We start from the raw sequence: 23,693 nt of genomic DNA, 5'->3' as shown, positions 1-23,693 counted from the left end.
TGTCCCCGCTACGGATGCCACAGTGACTCTCCTAGACATCCTGTACGTCCTGCACGTCCGCCGAGCTCAGACCTCTATCTGTAACCCTTAGCGGTTCACCAAGCTTTTGGTTGAAGTGTTCCCCTAGTGGGGCATCAAAAGCCTCTCAGCACATGTCCCCTGCAGACCTCTCCGGTGGCAGCCCCTGTCATGCATCCTAAATTCAGGCCAGAACAAAGCCCTGGCACATATCCAACCCTGCCCAAGCTCCCTTTCTCGGCATTGTTTGCCTTTCCTGGAATGATCTCTCCCACTCTCAGCCCCCAACCTTCCCTCCTTCCTCTTTGTCACTTTGTCCTTCAAGAAGTAGCTCAAGGGTCAACTTCTCTTAGGGAGCTTACTCCCCACCGCCACCCCGAAAATCACTTTTCAGACTTAGAAAATAATGAAATATACACAACTCTGAGATTATACTGAATATCATAGCATTAGATGACTCAGCAAGCCCTTTCAGACTCTGCTATGCTACAAGGGAGGGCCCTTAATATTAAGTATCACGTTAGTAGACATGATACACGCCCAGAAACAGTGCTCACCACCCCTCTCCCTGGGGGCGAAGCCAGTGCCTTTTCTTCCTTTATCCCCAGAGCTAGCCCAGTGCCAGACGTGAGCTATACACTCAGCAAGTGGCTACCAAGCTACAGCTACCACCTTATCGGTGGGTTTGAAGTTAAAAGGTGGAAACCATCTACAAGTCCAGCACAAAGGAAATGGTTAAAATGACAGCTTCACCCGTACAACTGAATGTTGTGCAGCTATTAACAAATAAGGTTTTGAAGACGATTTAATGATAGAGGAAAACTGCTCACTATGTAATATAATTATTATCCCCCAACTCGAAATTCACATAATTGGCAAGGGTTGAGGATAAATAACCACAGGCAATCATACTTTTGGAAACCCAAAATATTAACAGCAGTATATTTGCTGTGGTAGGATTATATTTTCTTTATTATCTTTTTCTAAGTTTCTCTCTGCATGCTGTCTCTTTCTGTTTCTGTCTCTCTTTCTCTTTCAACAATGAATATAAATTACTTTTAGGAAAAAAGACAAACATTTTAGGAAGGAGGACAGTTTAGGGTTGGCAGAAACAAGAAGCAAATGAAAAAAACCCACTCTTCAAAGAGGCTGGAAGAAAGAAAATACAACTCATAGAGAAATTGCCAAGGCAGTTGCTAGATGGCATCTTAGCTAGTGAGATAAGCTATCTGTGGCCAATCCCAGAGCTAAACTTACCATCATCAGGAAGGAGGACAGGTGGCCACATGAAGATGCTATATTGCATAGTGTAGACGATCAACATGTAGGGAGAAAGCCGGTCTGCAGGCTAGAGCTGACACTTCCTATAGATTCTAATGCAATCTTTACAACTAAATTATAGGGTGGGGTTTGAGTCTCACTTGGGGACTCTATCTCCTACAGGGCTCAGAGGAGAATCCTGTCCACAATAGGTACTCGAAATGCATTCTAGGGGCTAAATACAGGCATTTTTAGAAAAGCATACCAGACATCTGGGGATTTGGTGAGGTGAACTTGCCTTAATATGGTGGGAACATGGAAATCACATTTTGAAATATAAACTCAGGGATCTCTTTTTTCCATTAAATAAGGAATTTCTTGGGATTTGCTAAACATTTCTGTTTTATTCAATACAGAAACTTTGAGGCAAAGGGATGCCAGAAGCAAACCTGGAGCCTACAGCTTAGGACAGGGTTTATTTATTTGGGCACAGGAAACTAACAACACAACATTCTGGCCCCCAGGGAAGCCCTCCACGGAGACACGGCTAACTTGTAAGAATCCAAGATGTGTACATGGGATCTTTGGGCTCAGAAGAGGCTTAAAAAGGAAAGGGGGGGAAAAAAAAGTGAGTTCTTTACTAGGTCTGGATTCAACTTCAGGCACTTTCCACCTTGAATCTTCCCAGAAGATGCATGGAAGGTGAAACATCAATCAGCAACAACAAAACCTGTCCTGGTGATGCCGCGGAAACACCCCGTGGGACACCTCAGGCTTAAAGGGAGTTCTGGCTTCTCTCAGCCTTTAACATGCAGCTTGCAAGCCCAGCTCAGCCCCCAAAGCAGGCTGGGACAATGATGAAGGTTAAACGGCCCACAGAGGCACAGCCAAGCCGTACCACAGAGCAACTGCTAATGCGAAAATGACTAGGAACACCCTGGAGTGTAGTCTGGGAAACCGCCTGGAGCCATAGAAACCCAGAGATGAACAGACTGTTGCAGCTGGAATGAATCTCCCTGGACAGTCATCAACCTTCTAATTTTCCAGTTGAAGACACTGCTGCTCCCAGAAGAAAAGGGACTTTCTCAATACCCCACAGCCTGTTCATGGCGGGCCTGGGAGTAGACACCTCACACAAACTCAGCTTAAGATCCTAGAGCCAACTATCCTATTTCTATCATCACAGTTTTGCCTCCTAGATCACAAGGTAGTGGAAACGGTCTATCAGAAAAATCTGGATTTGCATGCCAGGTCCACCAATTATTAGCTATATGACCTTGCCTTCCTTGTGGAAAAACAATGTCTTCCTGGCCAATATCTCAAAGGGTTATTTCGAGTAATTAAGTAAATACAAATGGGAAAGCCTTTTATAAACCACAACTTCTACTTTTACAAATATAAGCAGCTGTACTTAATGCGTGGTCTTCTTGTGCCATGAGTGCATTGGCTGGGATTGTGCTTGGCACATAAGAAGCACTCAGTTGATGGTAGCTAGTGTTATTATTTGTCCTCGTAAGTAGTGGCACTGACTCCTTGAGTCCAAGGGCTAATATCTCTTATCTCCTTTGTATATGTTCTCCAAAATACTTAGCTCAGTACCCCATCCAAAATGAATTACGTTTTTCTCCCCCGACCTATGAGCCACATATTTGATTGTGTTTCCTTCTTTGCTTTGGCTACTATGAAGCGCAGAGTAAAATTTCTGACCCATACTCAGCGGGACTTAACGGCATGGATTTTAGACACTAGTTTTTATCCTTCTCTTAGTTTTCTTATGCTAAGTTTTCCCTTTGCTCCATTTTCCTCCCTTACTTGTTACCGTGTATGTTACATTCACTAAACTTTTTATGGTTGTTTTCAACACTTTTTAGAAGAAAGGAGTCATAAATAAATAACTTTTGAGAGATGCTCAATTCACATTCTTGACTGCTGAACAAAAGAAAGAGAAGGAAACAAGAATGGAGTCCAGGTTTGCAACCTCCCTCCCTCCCTCCCTCCCTCCCTTCCTTCTTTCCTTCCTTCCTTCCTTCTTTCCCCTCTGTCCCTCTTCCTCGCTCCTTTTAACTGTGACATCTGCCTTAATATTTTCCTTGAAATGTGAAACCAAATGGCAAAGAAAGATTAGCATGGGTCTGTACTCACATCCATGAATCTCAGAGGGCAGAATCTTCATTTCTTCAGGGCTTCTGACCAGCAAAGAAAACAACCCAAACCTTGGGTATCTGACCAGCAGGCCAATTTTGCCTTGGATGCTTTTAGCAAAACATGTATTTTTAGAAAACCAAGATATTGAAGGGGATGTCATGATTAAAATATATTCTTATGGGAGGAAATATCTTTTCATCTTCTCTCCATTTAGGAGTAATACATACTCATTAAAGGAAATTTGTTGTATACCGTACAGACAAGTAGTAAAAAATATTAAGCAAAAAATCATGCATGGGAGGAAATGTTTTAAATATTAGCCTAAAAAAAGAGAGGTAAGATCACAGCTATTAAAGTTCTGGAGGGCGCTTCTGCTAGTACTTACCTTCATTTATTTTTCTATTTTCCGTATTATCAGAAGGGTCTTGAATCTTGATTCATCAAAACTGAGACTTGTGGGCTCTGATTTGGCCTTCAGGAACCCCGGTCATATTACCCATGTGGTGCAGGAGTCTCCTATTTTATAGCACTGTTTCTGCAGCCACTTTGAAGAGCACATGCATTTTCCTTTATCTGCAGTTCTCTGGTGACTCACTACAAACTTGATGCATGTGTAAGAATTCTGTGGTTCCCCATGCAATCAAGACCTTTGTGTGAAGACCAGGAAGCCCAGATGAAACATCTTTAGGTAAAGCTAGAGACCAGCCAGCAGCCTGGCAGTCCCAGATTTGTCTCTTTCAACTGCGTAACCTGGTTTTGTATTTATTTGTACCGAACTTATACCAACACAGAGATTCCAGGAGCTTTTTAAAGGCATGCACAAATAGAGTAAGAATAAATATACAAAGAAACTGGGGCAGAAGGAAAATAAATGAGAGAAGGGAAATAAAAAGGTAGGGTTGGTACAAGGGTTATATTCCCATAAGGTCTTATCCAATAGCTAGAGGTGGGTTATAAATTGGTTCTGAGCTTCCAAATTGCAAAGACTGAGAAGCAAGCATGATGGGTCATCAAAATCAGTGTCTGTAAGTCAAACACACACACACACACACACACACACACACAGATCAGGTGTCCTGGTGTTCCTGCTTCTGATGGCTGATGTACTTCCTCTTGTAGGTCCTTAAAAAGATGAGGCCAAGTAAGTGGGCAAATATGCCAGCTTCCTTGCTCCTCTGTTGAATAATTCTGAGGTATGTGCTACAATGACTCTCAGAGACCCCCATCCAGATGGAGCCCCAGGTGCCCCCATGGTCACTGGCTTGACAACACACCTGTACTGAGTGCCTCCCTCCGTGCCTTACTTCCCCACTCCCTACTGGGGTATCCTGTGACCACCTACCAAATGAACCACTTGCACTAGGCTCTTTGGCTCAGAGTCTGTGTCTGGGAGAACCCAAACCAAGACCTAGACGCTGTGAGATCTAGTGAAATGTAGTAAACACAGTGATGATTGCCACTTGCTGCCTCATATAAGGACGTCCAGCACAGCCACGGCCAGTTTCACATAATCAATGCCATGGCCACCTGCTCCCTGCTCGGAGTGAGGGGTCCACCTGATAGAACGAACTTTTAGCATTGGAGCCAATAAAGTGGAGCCAATAACTTTATCTGGCCTGCAGATTCCTAATCTCTAACAAGAGAGGGCTGGTCTATTGGTCCCCTCCGGTTCTAAGATTCCTTGATGTAAAATATGCCATAGGGAGAGCTTTTAGGGAGAAAGAAAATCACCGTGCTCTCTGCTGAAGTGTTTTTCAGAGTATCCCAGTCTGTTCAGCAGAAGCCTTCAGGGGTGGAGATGGGGAGGTGGCCCTGACGAGAGAAGAGCTAGGGTCTGGAGCAGCCATCACGTGGGTCCATGTGATGACCAAGGAAGTGGGAAGGGCATGAGGAGGGAGGAAGGGAGGCCCAAGAGCTAAGAGGACAGTTTTAGAGCCCAAGAGAGGAAATGACAGGGCTCTCTGGAGGCACAGTGAGTCAATTATAACCCACAAAATCTGGTTGCAGTGTAGGAAGGAATTATGTGGCAAAACGGTCCGAGAGATCAGGGTCTGTACTACAGAAACTCAGGATGGGATGTGTATCACCCAGCGTGGCTGAGGAACTAAGAGGAGTCCTACAGCCTTTAGCAAGGTACAGTCAGAGTGTTCCTTACCTGTCTAGCTCAGTTTTCTCATCTAAAAAATGGGATAATAATCCCTATCACAGAGAGCTCTGCTGGCCTGAGCACCTGAGCACAAAGTAGATGCTCCCTAAATACTGGTGTGGGAATGTTGGCCGACCCTGAATTAAAGAAATGCGTGGCCACCTCTGACCACAAACTTCTCCACCCTCAGAAAGTGGGTATTTTGACTCAGAAAGTGGGTATTTTGACTCATGGCTATTTCAAAGCTAGTTTGCATTTTTATTTGATTAAATTCTTATAAAGAGAAAATGCACACAACATTCAAATGGTGCACTGTTACAGAATAACAATGCCTGAAGGGTACTTGAATTCACTATTAAATTTCAGCAAAAAAAATGTCTAAAACAAAATCAAATGAAATGGTTTACTCATTACTTTTCTTTAAGTACTAGCTGTGACCTTATCAAGTTATTCCTCTCCCTGAACCTCAGATTTCCCATAACTAAAAATCGAGGGGCACTGGGCCAAATGCACTTGAAGAGCCTTTTTGGGTCTTTGGTCTGTTTCCATTCTAGTGCCCCTGGGAAAGCAGAGGACTGAGTCCTTTGGGTGGCCATAAAGAGTTACTTCTGTCTGCCATCGTCACACTTGTGTCCCGAGCACCTCAGAAGCTGTCCGAGAACATCTAAACCTTAATGACTCCTTTGCTTTTCTTCCCTTGTCAATAAATTACAAGATGATGTCTTTCCTCTTATTACTGTACCCCAGTAATTTATATCCTGTGGTCTCAGAGGTTCATTCAGGTCCAGGAAAATCTGTCTGTTGTTCCCTCTTCAAATTCAATGCTTGTTTACAATTAAACTTGCAAGAGAGTCCTGGAGCAGAAACTAGAGTGATAAGATCTCTTCCATCACTTCCAACGCATCCCATCACTAACAAGTCAGGGCTGCCTTAGACCTGCACGTCAAACTACAGCCCTGGGGGGCTGGTGAATGGTGGGGGCCTTGATACACATTTGCCACTTGGGCTTAAGACTTTACTCATCAGCTGGATACATTTATGGGAGATGGAAACAGTAACTGGGAAGTAGGAAGTCCTGGTTGGATAACAACCTTCTTTGAGGCCAGACAAAGCCACCTCTATTGAGGTTACTGACAGACATGCTATGAAACATGGAAATCAGAGGCCATGTAAGTACTTAGAATTAGGTTATTTGAACCCAATAAAAATAAGTGGACCTTTAAAAAAACGTACTACCTTTCTATTTCAGTGTGCTTTGTTTCTCAGGAATAAGAGCCAAAATGATTGTTATTTGGCTTAACCATTATGGTGTGTATCTGGCTTCAAGTCTTAGCTTAGAATTCTGTTAATCATCAAAATGCTTCATGATTAGAGGCCCCCCTTCATCTGACAATCCCACAGTGCTTACTCATAGTTCTTAGATGTTTTCAGTGGCATTTGGGATTTCAATTCCCTTTGAATGGGTTTTCCAGAGCTTTTAGAGGATATGGGTCCAAAGGAGCTGTCCCCAGGGCACTAACTGGGTCTTCACTACCTGTACCTCACAGGCAAGATTCCTGGAGTAGTCTTGCGAGTGGGTCCCTCAGCAAGACTCTGCTGACTTCTCGTCTTTGAAGGGTGTCCTCCTCAGTCGTGACACTGCTTTTCTGCTCCAGGCTTACGTGAAGGCTCTATAAATGTATGCCACCTGCATGCACCTGGGGTCCAGCACCGTGTACCACAGGATGATGCGGGAGGTAGGGCTGGTTTTCCAGCCTCCGGTGCTTACAGGCTCACCCTGAGACCAGCTGCTCATGGGGGAAACTAGGAAGAGAGCAATGGAGGTCAAACCAGATCCAAGGCTTGATGTTACATTATGTGCCAAAGCGGAGGGCGCTCTAGGACCAGAGGTGGTATGCTAGGGGGTGTCACGGAAGTGTGAGACTGGGAATGAGCAGGAAGTGGGAGGTGTGATGAAATGGAAGCTGCACCACATCCACGTCCTGCTTTTCTGCTACACTTCCGGGGTGAGAAAGCTAGAATGTGAGGTCAGCACCTTTGTCTGGTTGATTCACTGATGTATACCAACCACTTAGAACAGTGCCTGGCACATAGCAGGCCCTCCAAAAATAACGTGTTGCTGAATGCAGTGGAGACCTGGATTCCACCCTTTCTCCTCCCTCCCCACCACCTTCCAACAGACTCAGATGGTTGATGCACAAATCTAACCATCCCACGGGTCAGCATACTTGGGGAACAAACTGTATACAGCTGAGGTCTCTTACAAATAGCTTTGAACACATTTAATGCATCTGGTTTAACTGCTGCAGCCAAAAAGATTTAAAGCCACAACCACTGTCTTTCAAGTTACCCCCAAGCTTTCACTCGCCCAAAGGTTTCAGATGCTACAACTAGGTCCATAGTGATTATGCTGCTTCTAGACCATTCACCCTCCAGCTCTGGGTTGAGCAACTGTGTGGTCTTGGGAAAGCCACATAACCTCTAAAAGATTCATATTCCTCCTGTGCAAAATTAATGGGTTGGACTGGATTATCTCTAAGGTTCCTTCTCAAATAATGATTTAAGAGATTGGAATTTGGTGTTTAACACCACTTTTTGGCTCTAGGGAAGACAGTGTTTTTTTATCCACCCTTTTGCTGGGAAAACCACAGCGACCTCCTAGCCCCCTCCTTCACCCACAGGGAAGGTGTGGCTGACTTCTTCTAGCTTTAAGAATCCTAGTTTTGCTCTTTCTCGCCTTTCAATGGGCCATCCCTACCTTCCCATCTTAAAGCATCCTAGATATTTTCTTCTCCTTTCTCTCTCAGTCAGAGCCTTTGCCTCTATAATATTTGGTTGAGAAATTTGGAGCCACGTTGTGGTGTCTTGACCATAAACCTCCCCTCTCTAGGATCTTCTCTTTTTATTCCCATGGACGGTCCTCCCAAATCCACGTTCACTCCCTCTCCTTCCTCTCACTTTATATTCTGCTTTAATTTGACAAATATCTCCTTGAAGCTTTACTGAAGAATCCTTTTCCATTAGGCTTGAGAGATCAAATATGTTTACGACCAGGATAACTGCCAACCATCAAGCATCGGTTGTGTACCAAACACTCTATGGAAATTACCTCCTTAATCTTCACTAAAACTATGATGTTGACACAATCCTCCCCGTTTTAAAGATGAGAGAAAAGATGCTTAGGGAAGTCACTGACCTTGCCCAGTTAAGAACGTGCAGGACTGGAGATTCAAGCTCAGGCCCACGGGCCTCAAAGCCCATGGGTCTTCTCCATTCTACTAAAGACAGTAACGCTATTCAGGGGTTCACAATACGCATTTGTAGTTTAGTGGTCACCTCTAGATTCAGAGAATTTTAAAGTTGGAACATATTTAATAAATCATTTAGTTTTAGTTACTTCTAGTAGAACTTAAGAAATATAAGAACATACCCACACAGAGGGAAGGAATGATATAATTACATGAAAGAATGCACACTTATTATATACATCTATATTTATAATAAAAATGTAAAGTATATCTTTACAAGCTGCCATGGAACATTTACAAAAATTGGAATATTTGACCACAAAGAGAGCCTCAACCCTTTCTTTAAGGCTGGAATTGTATTGTATACTATATGTCCCCAAGCTGTCTTGCATGCATTGTCTCCCACTACGTGCATGTACTTGACTTTCTAGCCAAAGGGAACTAAAAAAAAAAGAATTATTTGCCATTGTCTAAATATGCCCTTACCTTTCCCAATTTAAGACCTTTCTTTATTCATATCATTCCTGAGGCTGGGAATGGCTTCCTCCACTATTTGTCTATAGAATGCTTAAGCATTCTTCAATCTCATCTCAAATACTATTTTTTCCATAAGGCTGGTCCTGAGCCTCACAATAGGGTGTAATATGTTTATTAGAGTAGTTTACATTTTAGCTTTAACTAACCTAATTGTTCATGCCCACCTTTAGAGGACAGTGGAGGTAGAGGTGGTTCTCACTTCCTTACGAATCCCAGAGCACTTAGCACAAACCTCATACACAAAATAGCACTCAATATAGAGCTGTTGAATTTAATTGAGAGTTGTTTACTTTTGCCGTGGTGCAACATAGGAATGTGAAAAAAAATAATTGTAGATAGGCAGATTTCAGTACATTCTAATACAAACCACTTGGACTTTTACATCAGTTACTCACTCTGTCTTTTAAATATGCTTGGGTTGAAATTTTAGCATTCTTTCTGTCAGTTCATATTAACTTTCTAAGCTAAAGTAAATAAATTTATATAATATGCTGAATCAGCAAATAAGTATTTTAAGTAAAAAAAAAATATTTTTAAAGAAGAAATGCCTAATTTGAGTATGCATGCCAACAACACAGTACAAGAAAATAGGGGAAAAAGACACCCACTATGGCATTAGTTTTTAGATTGAATAAATACTTCCATTTATCAAACTTGTGACTTTCTATTAAGGCACCCAATAGTTTCTTGGCGAGTAATTTTCTCAAAAAGTGGCAAATAAAATTTTGTTTGAGGCTCTCATGATATGCCAACCACAATGAATCACTTTTCTCTAATGTAGCTGAGCTGCTTTATAACATTAGCCATACAAAAGGAAAGGAAAGTTAAGGAAAGGTGCTAAAGGTCATAGCTTGCATTTGGTATAGATCTTTACAGTTTGCAAAGCACCTACATGGACATTATCTTATTAATGTTCCTTATATGGCATTGAGATGAATATTACTATTATCCCCATTTTATAGATGAGGAAACAGAGGTCTAGAAAAATTCTTTGCCCAATAAACACATGTTGGGAGAAAAAGGAAAAGGAAGAAAAGAAGAAAGGATAAAAATGTATCTTACAAAGGTCAAGATGGTAGACTGAGCAAAAGTATTTGGTTTTCTATTTTCTTTCCAAAATTCCATTCAGATGGCAGAAAAGATACACATGTTGTAAAAACAACTACAAAAGAAGTAAGGACACAATCAGCAGATAAACAATTTTTGAGGAATTTCTGAGTATTAGAAAGTTTATGTTGGCAAAAAACCACAGCAGAAAAAAACTACTAAAGCAGACTATTGCAGAGATGGAAAAATTCTAAACACAGAAACCACAGGTACAATGAGCAGGAGGGGCCCTTGAGCGAGAGTGGTCATTCATATCAAGGACAGGATTCCCTGAAGAACAGTGAGGTCAGTCATGCCCCATCCCCTCCACAGGCCAACAGAGCAGCTGGTGAGAGATTTCAACATGTCTCTCTCAAATATTGATAGATGAGGCAGGCAAACATTAGCAAAGATACAGACTTGAAAAATTCAATCTGAAATCTTGATTGAATACATATATAAATAGTCCCTGTATCCAGTTATCAAGAATGAACATTTTCCTCAAGCACACTTAGAATGTTTACAAAGACTGTCCACATATGAGGCCATAAAGCAAGTTTCAGCTAATTTAAAAGAATAAGTATTACAGATACCACATTCTCTGACCACCATGCAATCAAGTTAAAAATGAGCATGGGTCATACTTGTGAAAATATGATTAAATAATACATGGGTTAAAAAAATCATAATGACAATTTTAAGAAACACTAAAACTGAATAATAAAAATACTGTATGTCAAAACTTAAGGATGCAACAAAAGTGATATTTCAAGGAAAAAACACCATCTTTAATGCTTATACTAGAACAGATTAAAGGCTGAAAATTAATGAGCTAAACATAAATTTAAGGAGTTAAAGAAATAAAGAAAAAAATCAAATGAATAAATTCAAAGAAAGTAGAAGTAAAAAGAAGAGCAGAACTAAATAGAATAGAAAACAAAGCTTCAGTACAGAGGGTCAACAAAGCCAAAAGCTGATTTTTTCGTAAAGATTAATAAAATTGACAGACCTCTGGTGAGAATGGTCAGTAAAATAGAAGTCAGAAAGGAACAATGCTAGGAAAAAACTAAGGACATCTGCAGCATCTGAAAAGATAATTAGAGGATATAATGAATATGTTTATGTTAAAAAACTGGATAACTTAAATGAAATGGACAAATTCCTAGACATATATAACTTTCAAACATTATCCAAGAAGAAATAGGAAACTTTAATTTTCCTATAACCATTTAATACAATTCAATACTCTTGAATACAGATTTTAAAAAATCTTCTAGACAAAATAGTCACATGTAGAATTAATTTAATAAAAATCAAAATATATCATAACCAAGTCAGATTTATCCCTGGAACGCAAGGATGGTTTAACATTGTAATGCCTATTTCTGCAATTAGACAGATTAAAGAAAACCACATGATCATCTCAATATAGACAGAGGCAATGCCTCAGATAAAATTCAATACCTATTCATGATTAAAGAATAAATCTCTTAACAAATATAAGAGAATTTATCAACCCAATACAACCAAACACTTTCAACAAACTTCATTTTTAATGGCAAAATGTTAGAAGCATTCCTTTTAAATCAGAAACAAAATAGCACTGCCTCTATTCAACATTTTATTGGAGGTTCCAGCCAGTGCAATAAAAATAAGAAATAAAAGGTAAAAGAATTGAAAAAGGAAAAAAACCCCAAATGGTCATTATTCAAAGTCATTATTCACAGATGACATGATTATGTACTTAGAAATCACAAAGGTTAAAGACGAAGACATAGAGAATGGACTTGAGGATACGGGGAGGGGGAAGGGTAAGTTGGGAAGAAGTGAGAGAGTGGCACGGACATATATACAGTACCAAATGTAAAATAGATAGCTAGCAGGAAGCAGCTGCATAGCACGGGGAGATCAGCTCGGTGCTTTTTGACCACCTAGAGGGGTGGGATAGGGAGGGTGGGAGGGAGACGCAAGAGGGAGGGGATATGGGGATATATGTATATGTATAGCTGATTCACTTTGTTATACAGCAGAAACTAACAAACCATTGTAAAGCAATTATACTCCAATAAAGATGTTAAAAAAATTAAAAAAAAAAAAGAAATCACAAAGGTTCCTACAGACAATTGATTTAAATAAATAAGAGAGTTTAGCAAGTTGCCTGGTTGCATTTCTAGGCATTAGCAAAATTTTAAAAATAACTTAAAAAATAAACATAATTTACAATAACAAAAATATAACAAGGTAGGTAGGAATAAATCTAAAATTAAAAGTGTATAAGACCTTTATGTAGAAAATTATAAAACCTTATTGAAAAAGTTCAAAGATGACTTAAATAAATGTAAGGTGTAGAGTATGTTCATGGATATAAGGGCTCAATATTGGGATGTTAGTGCTCTTATATTGATCTATAGATTCAATACAGTTCTGATAAAATTTTCTAAAGGATTTTTCAAGGAAAATTGATGAGTTAACTTCAAATTTCATAAAGAATGTCTAAGAATAACTAAGAACACTCCCCCAAAGTAAGAATAAGGTAGAGAGATTTCAATAAATGGTCCTGCAACAAATGATTACCAATATGAGAAAAAAAAAAATTAGATCCCTTCTTCACACTCAGCAGGAAAATCAATTCTCTAAGTGTATTAAAGACACAAATATGAAATGCAAAACTTCAATAATTTTACTAAAGAACATAGGATAATAACTCCATAACCTCGGGCTCAATAATTTCTTAAACAAGACATAGAAAGTGTTAACACAAAGAAATAAAACTGGTAAATTCAAATACACTAAAACTGAAGACTTCTGTTTATCAAAAGACTATAAACATTTAAATACAAGGCACAGGGACTACCCTGGTGGTCTAGTGGTTAAGACTCTGTGCTCCCAGTGCAGGGGGTGTGGGTTCAATCCCTGATTGGGGAACTAGGATCCCGCATGCCGAGTGGCACAGCCAAAAAAAAGAATTAAAAAAAAAAATTAAAAAAAAAATACAAGGCACAAACCGGAGGAAATAGTGCATGGAATAACAAGCAGAGGATTCATATTCAAAATACATAAAGAACTCTTACGTCAGTGGTGAAACAAAGAAGCACCAAATTTAAAATCAGAAAATAGTCATGAACAGGCATTTCATGGAAGACAAAAAGTGAATAACTTGTACACATGTAAAAATTATACTATATTGCAAGAGTTAGTGAAAAGAGAAGTGTCAATTAACATATACTAATAACATTTTATACCTAATGTATCAGCAAAAATTAGCCTGTCTGATAGTGCCAAACGTTGACAAGGAGATAGATAATTGAGAACCCTTAAACACTGCTAGTGGGAGCGAAAATTGATGGAACCCTTTAGAAATCAATTTGACGTTATACTGTAGAGTTAAACAAACACATACTCTATGACCCAGTAACTCAACTCCTAGGTATACATCCTAAAGGAATCCTTGCACATATATGTGAAGAGATATGTTCCAAAATGTTCACAGCAGTATCATTTATAATAAAAAAATAAATAAAAACAAACATGGAAAGAACCTAAATAACTATCAACAGTAAAAAATATGGTATATTCACATAGAAGGACACTACGTATCAGTGAAAATAAATGAACTATAGCTATATGCATCCGCCTATTGAATAAAAAATCAAGTTGAATAAAAAAAATCAAGATACCATGTCTATGTAATTCAAAACCAAACAAAATCAAACAACATATTCTTTAAAGATACATACATATGTGATAAAATTATTTTTAAAAAAGCAAAGAAACGATAATCATAAAATTCAGGATGATATTTCTCTCTGAGGGAGAGAAGTGAGGGGGACAAAACTAGGAGCAGCCTACAGTATTGAAAATGTTTTATTTCTTTAGCTGGGTGATGGGCTCATAGGTGTTTGTTTTATTATTTTGCTTTATAACTTGCTTATATATTATATATATTATCATATATATTAAATATTACACATTTTTTAGAAATAAAAGAGAAGGTAAAAAAGGTACTCAGAGACTACCACTCCACAAAAGGGCTGGTTTCATGACTGAGTTCAACAGACCTTCAAGAAAAGGCTAATTACTCTGTTGTTTAAACTATTTCAAAGCACGCTAAAGTATGAGAAACTTTTGAATTTACTTCACAAATCTAGCAAAACCCCAGCCTAGCCCAATAAAAGAGAGCCATGAACCAATAGTACTCACTTTTATAAAAAAAGACAAATTTCAAAATAAAATATTCACAAATCAAATCCATCAGCAAATTTAATGAATAAATCACTATGATTAAGAAAGTTAAGTTCCAGGAATGCCAAGAGAACCCAACGTTAAGAAATCTATTAATATAATTCCTTATCTAAGTAGATTAAAGGAGAATTCCATATCAGCATTTCATGAAGGTAAACAGGGTCTGATAAAATTCAACAACAATTTTCAACAAAAACATAGAAGGGAAATTGTAACTAGATAAAATTTATCTACCTAAAACAATTGGCAGGCATCACACTTAGTCATGAAATATTAGAAGCTTTCCCATTTAAGTCTAGAAGAAGACAAGAATGTTCATTTTCATTGCGCTAATTCAACATTGTATCCTGGGAATCCTAGCAATTGCATTAGATAAGAGGTAGAAACAAGAGGCACCAGGTATCAGAAAAGAAGCAAAACTGTCATTATTTGCAAGTCTAAGGCATATACACACATATACTCATAGACACACACATCCACATATGCACACACCCTTATGCTTGTAAATGTGTAGGAACGGTTCTAGAAGGACAAATGCCAAATTGTTACTGATGGTTTCATCCAGGGAGGGAAGAGGGATAGGGTAGGAAGTGAGGGTAAAGAGGAACCTTTAATTTTTTATTCTTTGCATTTCTTTATTGCTTGAACTTGTTTTACAATAACAACAGCTTTCATAATTAAAGAAAAAAAAACAATTAAAAATGTCAAAAGTCATATGGCTAAACATGGTAGACCCAAGGCTCAAACTCAGGTCTTATATTATCAAGGTAGTTCCACATAGCTGGTTTTGAAAATTGTATTCCTAAGAAGGCGAAAGAAAGGTGGAGCCACTGAGAATTGTGCACAAAGAATCAGTCACTCAGGGCATTACATTGATCCTTCATTCCTATTTGCCACAAGTACCACTCTACGGACTAATAATGATGGCTAGCTACTTATAAAGTCTGTCACCGCTTACAAAACAACCCTACCTTCACTATTTCACTTAGTTTAACCCTTAGGAAATAATTTCAATAATCTATGACCAAGAAAATGTTCCACAATGGTAATCTAAATGATGTCATAAAAATATAATCTTAAGACTGTAGATACAGAATTTCTGGAACTTCCAAAGGCACAGAAAAAAACTCCAACCCTCGGGATCCAGGTGACTGACAAACCTTCTCCTGACACATCCCTCACAATATGATTGTGTAGTCTGAACTGCTTCCGGAGTATGCCATGTTCTTTCTTATTTCTGGGTCTCTACATATCTTTTCCCTCTGCCTGGAACATCCTCCTGCCCTATTTTTCCCCTTAAGTTGCCTACCCATCTGTGCAGAGGAGTTAACATAGCAGACCTGACTACTCTCCTTTAAAAATACCTGCTTATGGGGCTTTCCTCGTGGCGCAGTGGTTAAGAATCCGCCTGCCAATGCAGGGGACATGGGCTCGAGCCCTGGTCCGGGAAGATTCCACATGCCGCGGAGAAACTAAGCCCGTGCACCACAACTACTGAGCCTGCGCTCTAGAGCCCACGAGCCACAACTACTGAGCCCAGGTGCCACAACTGCTGAAGCCCGCGTGCCTAGAGCCCGTGCTCTGCAACAAGAGAAACCACTGCAATGAGAAGCCCGCGCGCCACAACAAAGAGTAGCCCCCGCTCGCCGCAACTAGAGAAAGCCCGCGCGCAGCAACGAAGACCCAACGCAGCCAAAAAAAACACCTGCTTATGAGGTTGGCCATTGGCTGGTGTCTGGGAACTTGCATTTTGGGAGGGTGCTCACCATTCCCAGAACTGGTAAGAGTGGCTCACTTGCATGTACTGCATGAACAATTCGGTTTATGCTGAATAGCTGTTTCCCTTTGGGAGTCTGTAATGTTGGTACATGGCAGGCAGAGGGTGCCTGCGTGGCCAGCCCCCAACAAAAACCTGAAGTGCTGAGGGTCTACAAGCTCCCCTGGTTGGCAATATTTCACACGTGTTATCACAACACATTGCTGGGGGTATGAAGTGGGCCCTGTGTGACTCCACTTCATTGGAACTTTCGTCTGGTTTCCCCCCAGCTTCACCCTACGCACCTTCTTCTGTGTTGGTTTTCTTGTATCCTGTCACTGTGATAATTTATAGCTGTAAGTGCAACTATATGCTGATTTATAGAAACACTGTGAATCACTGAACCTGGGGGTTGTCTTGAAGAGCCCCAACGCAAAACACTTTGAGTTTTTCAAATTGACATTGTCTGTGGAATCTTTCTTCACTTTCTTCGGCAGATTTCACTGCTTCTTTGCCTCTGCTCTTGCAATTAAAGAGAGCTTCTTATCGCATAATCATTAATTGTTTGCACTCTCTGCCCCTTTTAAAGTATAAGCTCATCAAAGACAAAGACCTTATTTTTTTACCTTCCTTTTTTCAGCACTGAGGTGGCACACTCTGGTAGCATTTGCAATAGTAATTGTAGTAATAGCCAATAAGTGCTGTTTACTCTGTGCCTGACACACCAAGCTAAGAGCTCTACACATATGATCACATTTTAAAAATCTTTTTTTTAAAATTGAGGTATAGTTGATTTACAATATTATATAAATTTCAGGTGTACAACACAGTAATTCACAATTTTTTAAGGTTATACCCCATTTATAGTTATTGGCTATATTCCCTGTGCTCTACAATATATCCCTATAGCTTATTTATTTTAGGCATAGTAGTTTGTACCTCTTAATCCTATGCCTGTATCTTGCCCCTCTCCGTTCTTTCTCCCTACTGCTAACCACTAGGCTGTCCTCCGTATCTGTGAGTCTGTTGGTTGATGGTAATCCTTCAACCACCCTTAAAATAGCTATTGTTGTTACCCTCACTGCAAAATGAGAAAACAGAGGGGTTTTAAGTAGGTGTTAAATGAATGAATGAGCCACCTAAAGAACATCATTTTAGCCCTTAAGGAATCACTTCATTGAGCTGAACTTGTGTTATGCCTATTAACTCATGTACAATTCACCTTGGCACCTGCTATGAGCAATTGTTGAGGATGTTATCTATTATATCACATATTATATCACATATTTCATTACTAAGTGATTTATTATTACATCATGCATTTTGTTATTTTTTAACTGATAAGACATGCTCACTGCACACAATTCAAAAGGTACCAAAGGTATATAGTAAATCTTAAGTCTCACCGGCTCTCCTTCCCCAGCCACTCTATTTTTTCCCTCATTTTCTCACGTATCCTTCCAGAGAGAGGATGGACAAATATGTTAACACATTTTACAAAAAGGGTAGCATTTTATACACGTTGTTCTTTTCTTACCTAGCAACATATCCTGGTGGTCATTTCGTATCAGTGCGTGTAGAGCTGCCCCATTCTTTCTGAACACCTTGGTGATGACTGTCAACCAAGGACAGAACAACCCAGTATGGGGTCGGTGCACGGGTTTGAAAACAAACGGAGAAGGACTATTCCTTCTTTCATTTTCTGGCTGCAGGAGCATTAAACTAAGAGGTTTAATGCTAGGTCCACTCTAGGTCCCTAGAATGCCCTTGCCCTTGTCACAATAGGACAGCATCGGTGTCCACTTGCACAGGCTGCATGCATCCCCTGAAAGAATGTAAAGGACTGTGAGTCCGGCTGGACTTTGGGTGCATTTGTTCCCGACTGAGGGACATGTAGGTTGTTGTAACAGCTACATAGTGGAAAATGGTTTAGAGGGCATTTTGCACATTCAGAGTAGATCTATTTGATAAAGTATTAGAAATGGAAAAGCTGCATCAAGGAGATACTTATTATTTATTTTTAATTAAATAAGTTGAGATATTATTCACATGCCATAAAATTTGCTCTTTTAAAAGGTACGACTCAGTACAATCACAAGATTGTGCAACCATTACCACTAACTCCGAAACATTTTCATCACCACAAAAGATAGCCCGTACCTGTTAGCAGCTAAGATATTTATTTTTAATTTTAATACGTTTTGCCAAATTGCTTCATCAAAATTAAAATAAACGTCTTCTTGGCTCACTTCTAGGAATCTGTCTCACCACAGTGTACGAACTATACAGGTTTCCAGTTGCCTCTCCCACCCCCTCTGCACGTATAACTGTATCGCATTGGTCTTATCTGAGAAGGTAAGTCCAAGTTCAGGAAATGTACACACACATCCCCACACACCATTCTCTTGCATCCTGCAAAGAAACTGGATCCTGGCACGCTTCCCACACTGTAAAATGCACCCAAGGTCCAGCCTGATTCACGGTCCTTTACATTCTTTCAAGGGATGCACACAGTCTGTACAAGTGAACACCAATGCTGTCCTATTGTGACAAAGGCAAAAGCATTCTAGGGGCCTCAGTCTTCTTAGTTTAATGCTCCTGCAACCAGAAAATGAAAGAGGGAACAGTCCTTCTCTGTGTTTGTTCTCCAACCCATGCACCGACCCCATACTGGGTTGTTCTGTCCTTGGTTGATAGTCACCAACGCAACAGTGCCAGCAACAGGACGTTAAAGAAGACTTGCTTTGAATCTCACCCCCTCTTCCCACCACCTGCCAGCCCCTGGTTATCTGGAAGGACCTCACACCCTAGAAAACTGAGTCTGTGAGCTCCTGCTCAGAGTTTGCTGCTTGGCGTCCATCCACACTGAGAACACAGCCAGCCAAACACCACGAGGTGTATGACACTCTCTTCCCCTTCCTTCTTTTTCCTCATGTGTTTTTATAAACATCTAAAGGGAAGGTAATTAAAACCTGCAAGAAAACCGGCTGGCTGAGAAAATGAAAATCTGGGTGACTTGGGGATGACACCACCTGTTTACACGTGCGTTTTGTAAGTAACATGGTTATAAAAAAAAGAGGCTCTTATAAAGAAATGCTACATTCTCCAAAGCTCCATATAAACGACATTCTTTTTAAGGAGGGAGGGGGAGCAGTTCATACTCATGTTCTTCCTCATCGTTTCATTTCCAACAAGGGGAAAGGAATCTTAATTGTACAGTTTTCTAGGAGCACAGTAGGCTCCAAGGCTTTGCAGCGGCACACACATACACACACGCGTGCGCACACACACACACACATACACACGGAAGGAAGGTAAACTAGAAAGAAAAGGGGAAAAGGCACAGGAGGGTCTTTATTTAGCATAGCAGGGTAGAACAAAGGAAGAGACAGCAGGCATTCATCACCTCTGACTGGCTTTTCTGAGTATTAAGCACACACACACACACACACACACACACACACACACTTTAACTCAAAAGACAGAAGTTCTGCCTTCCTCTCCTGAGTGCTAAGTGCCGTCTGAACAGTCAAGATTTGGATGAGCCCGTGTAATCCCCTTGAATTTTTCATCTGCTGTGCTGACTGTAAAGTGAAACAGAGCCACTGGCCTCTCCGCATGTGACACAAGGCTTGAAGCACACGCATTGCAGAGTGGCCTTCGCCGGGAGCCAGCTGTGTGCAGGTAACTGGAGCCTGCCCTTGGCCCCGCTGTTAATAAGAATAATTGGCACGCCACTGAGGGGCTGCTGGAGCGCTGTGATTTGCTCTGTATGGGGGTCTCCCAAGACCATATGCGTATGCAGCGGTGATAGAAATATTTTCCATATGAGCTCTCCTCTCACATGCTTAAGTGCTCCAGGCTGAGTCAGGCCGGCCCATTTGTCATTGACTCCACTAAAAAATCAACAGGGAAGTTGCGAACTTCAACTGCAACTAGAGGGTAATGGTCTGCTTTCTGCCTCCGCATCACTAACCCATTCAGCTCCTCCAGCTCCCATTCAAGACCCCGCCTCCCCCCCACCCAACAGGCCCAGAAAATAACTGCAGAGCAGAAGACACGGGTAACTAATAGGCTAAAAGCCTAGAACAAATGACCCATTGCTGCACGCCTCTGTACCACGTCTGCTTTGAACAGAGTAAACAGCCTGCTGCAACCATAGCTTGCCTTGTAGCCTGGATTTGGGAGCAGCTCACTTCCACTCCTCTTAGAAAAGGGAAAGTCATTACAGGAGGCTTTCAGAGCCTGCTCTGTCCCCACAATGCTAACAAAAGGCAGAGCTGTGAAGTGGCCCAGTGGCCTTTCTAGGAGATACACTTTTCACTTGGCTTTTCAAAGAGGAAGATGGATTCAGGAAAAAGGCTGTCCTTTCATTACTCAGCCATCAGTCTCCAAGACTTTTCATCAGAATAAGGAGTAAAAGCAGTGGACGAGGTAAATTTGTTGCAGGCTTGTTTGCAGGTGAGGGTGGATACACCTAAGTGCTTCCCTCTCCAGCCCATATGATCATCCCTTCCAATCGCTGTGTCAAAAACTGGCTCCTACAGGCATTTATGAGGTTCAAAAATGTATCCAGCAAACATATGAGCTAAACCAATAAGAATAAATCATCCTCATGGGTCTTAAACATGCCTCCCTTCTATGGTAGATCAGTAGGTCTGGGACACTCTGAGCCCTGTTATGTATCACTACCCTTCTTCAAACCTATGATACAAAGTTAAACACAGATTTTTTCCAAGCACATCAAAGCAAAAAAGGAGGAAAATGTAATGCAAAAGCAGCAAAGAAAAGCAATTCCTCTAGTATGCACCCTCTAGCATGCATATGCAATACTGGAGAAAAATTCACAACAGGTAATAGTCTCTATTGGAATCTGACATGTACATTTTTTTTTTTTTTTTTTTTTTGCAACAGCAGAACTAGAAACGTACATGCTCCAGGCATCTGTCACCAAGACCATGCCAATGCCCTGGTGTGGCAGCTGTACCAGAAGATTTTAGAAATTACAGGATTTTTCAAGAAGAAAAGAAGTCTTCCTGTAAGAAAAGACAAGGCAAGCCTAAAAAAGCAAAATCAAGCATGACTCTTTACACACCATAAAAACCCCTTCCCTGATCCCTCTTGGTAGATAGAAGAGGAAATATAATGCTGACGAAAATACAACTTCTGACAAGATATTTTATTTGGCTTACCTCTCCCCCAGGTCTTGCTAACACTGCTGTTTGAACGTGGAGCAATGTTAATATCAGGTAGCTGACAAACATTATTACCCAACGTTAGAACTACCCTAGAGGAGAAGTCCGTCTGCCAAGTGCTAACAGCTAGCAGATGCACTTGTGTCTCGGGATTCCAGCCCCAGAGTTCCGCTAGGCACCGCGCTGCTTCCCTCGGCTCTCCCTCACTGTACTACCCGGAGCTCCGAGCTCAGCCTCTGCTCGGAAGAAAACTGGTAAGCTGATCTCTTCATGTAATAACTTCTCCCGGCTGGGGGAGGGGACAGGAGCCAGCTGGGAGCTGGGGGGCTGCCTTTAACCGCAAGCAGAAAGGGGAGGGACAGAACTGATCAATGTGGAGTTCTGCATCTGGTCTCATTCATGAAAAGGGCTCCAAGGTAAGCACTCCACAGGCAGGCAGACGGCCCCTGCTTCATCAACTGAGGCAGGCAGGAGGCAGTGAACTGCAGCAGCATAAGCCCTAGGCTGGGAGCTGGAACAACTGGGGCCTTCCTGGTCCAGGATCTGCTATCGACAAGCTGTGTGTGCCTGGATAAGTTGCCAACCCTCTCTGCTCCTCGGTTGGTTTTCTCAGTGGTACAGTCAAGGGTTGGGTCGATGACCTCTGAGTTCCCTTTTAGTTCTGATTTGATGGCTGCAGAAATCTAGGCAGTCAAAGGCTGTGCTATCAAGGGCAGCCTCGAAGAGGAAAGAAGTCACACTATGCGTTTGACTGCTATGCATTTATGTGCCGATCACCTGGACATGAATAGATGGGAACTGAGGAAGCCACTATAACCCCCTCCTGTTGCCTCACTGGGTCTCTGTGTCTAACCAAGAGCTTGAGGAATTATTGCAGATGATGTAAAAATAAATGGTAAGGTGGGAACAAGTGAAACCCAGGTATTAGATGACACTGGCAGTGTGCATGAAAGCAGGATGGTTTTAGAGCCGTACCTCTGGGCAGAATCACATGGACCATCAAAGTGGGGCTTATGGACAGAGGGAGTACAGGAGCAGGCTGGGGAGCAGGTCTTGCTAAAGTCGTTCCACCGGTCAAATGGGGAAAGGCCATCAGCTGGGTTTTGATGATTATCGGTGAGGTCACCTAGGCACAAAACTTGGCACAGTTCCTGATACACAGTAAGTGCTAAAGACATCGGCTTTCTCTTTGATCTGAATAAGTATTGGCACTCAGTCCCAGAAAGTAAATTAATAAACACTTGAAAAGCCTCAGGTTGTGGGCATTTTCTTGCATTAATGAGGAAACTTTAAACCAAACTGCAGTTTGTAGCCATTTCAGAAGGTTTATTATCACCAGTCATGTGACAATTTACTAGTGGGGAGTTTTTTTGGCAGTTGGGTTAAGGGACTTTCAATCCCTTTTTCCAGGGCTGTAAGAGACAGAAGGTAATGGTGAAGATAATACCTCGTTAGAGAAAGGAAGGAATGAACTTCTTCTCTTCCCCTTCCTCCTCTTCTTTCTCCTTCTTATTCATTATTATTATTGCTTAGCATGGGGTCTGTTATGCCAGGTGACTGAAGGGGCACTGTCATCTACTCAATAACCTCACCAGAAACGCAGGAATTGTCTAAGAAAACCAAACTTCTTGAAAGACCAGGGGTCTTGTCTAGTCCGGGGGTTGGGGAACTTTCTGTAAAGGGCCAGATAATAAATATTTGTAGCTTTGCAGATCACATGCTTTCTGTGGCAGCTACTCAGCTCTGCTGGGGTAGCACAAGAGCAACCGAAGGCAATACATACAGGAAGGGGTGGGCTGTGTTCCGATACAACTTTATTTACAGAAACAGGTAGCGGGCCAGATTTGGCCAGAGTTTGCCAATGCCTGGTCCACACGCTTCCCAATCATCCTTCAACCCACTGCAATCTGATTTTTAACACCTTTTCTCCACTGCAAGGGCTTTGGAAATATCACCAATGGCCTCCATGGCACAGACTGCAAAGGATAATTTTTCAGAGCTTATCTTATTTGGCTTCTTTGCAGCATTAACCATGGCCTTCTATTTTTTTTTTTTTTTTT

General features: G+C 41.1%; 1 protein-coding gene and 2 long non-coding RNA genes across 3 annotated transcripts in view; 2 read left to right on the top strand and 1 right to left on the bottom strand.

Moving 5' to 3' along the window:
• THSD4 (thrombospondin type 1 domain containing 4) overlaps positions 1–23,693 on the bottom strand; it is a 572,383-nt gene that overhangs the window by 164,092 nt on the left and 384,598 nt on the right. The gene's annotated exons all lie outside the window — the stretch shown is intronic.
• LOC309624902 overlaps positions 1–23,693 on the top strand; it is a 280,987-nt gene that overhangs the window by 68,396 nt on the left and 188,898 nt on the right. The gene's annotated exons all lie outside the window — the stretch shown is intronic.
• The window catches only part of LOC309624900, a 35,401-nt gene continuing 16,843 nt past the window's right edge, over positions 5,136–23,693 (top strand). The window contains exon 1 of the long non-coding RNA XR_014242195.1: positions 5,136–21,887. This is a non-coding gene — a long non-coding RNA (uncharacterized lncRNA). The remainder of the gene's footprint in view (positions 21,888–23,693) is intronic.

Source organism: Balaenoptera borealis, assembly GCF_965194805.1.
Source record: "Balaenoptera borealis genome assembly, chromosome: 3".
Classification (NCBI taxonomy): Eukaryota; Metazoa; Chordata; class Mammalia; order Artiodactyla; family Balaenopteridae; genus Balaenoptera; species Balaenoptera borealis.
Note: the sequence above shows the minus strand (reverse complement) of the source record. Positions and strands in the feature narration are given on the sequence as shown.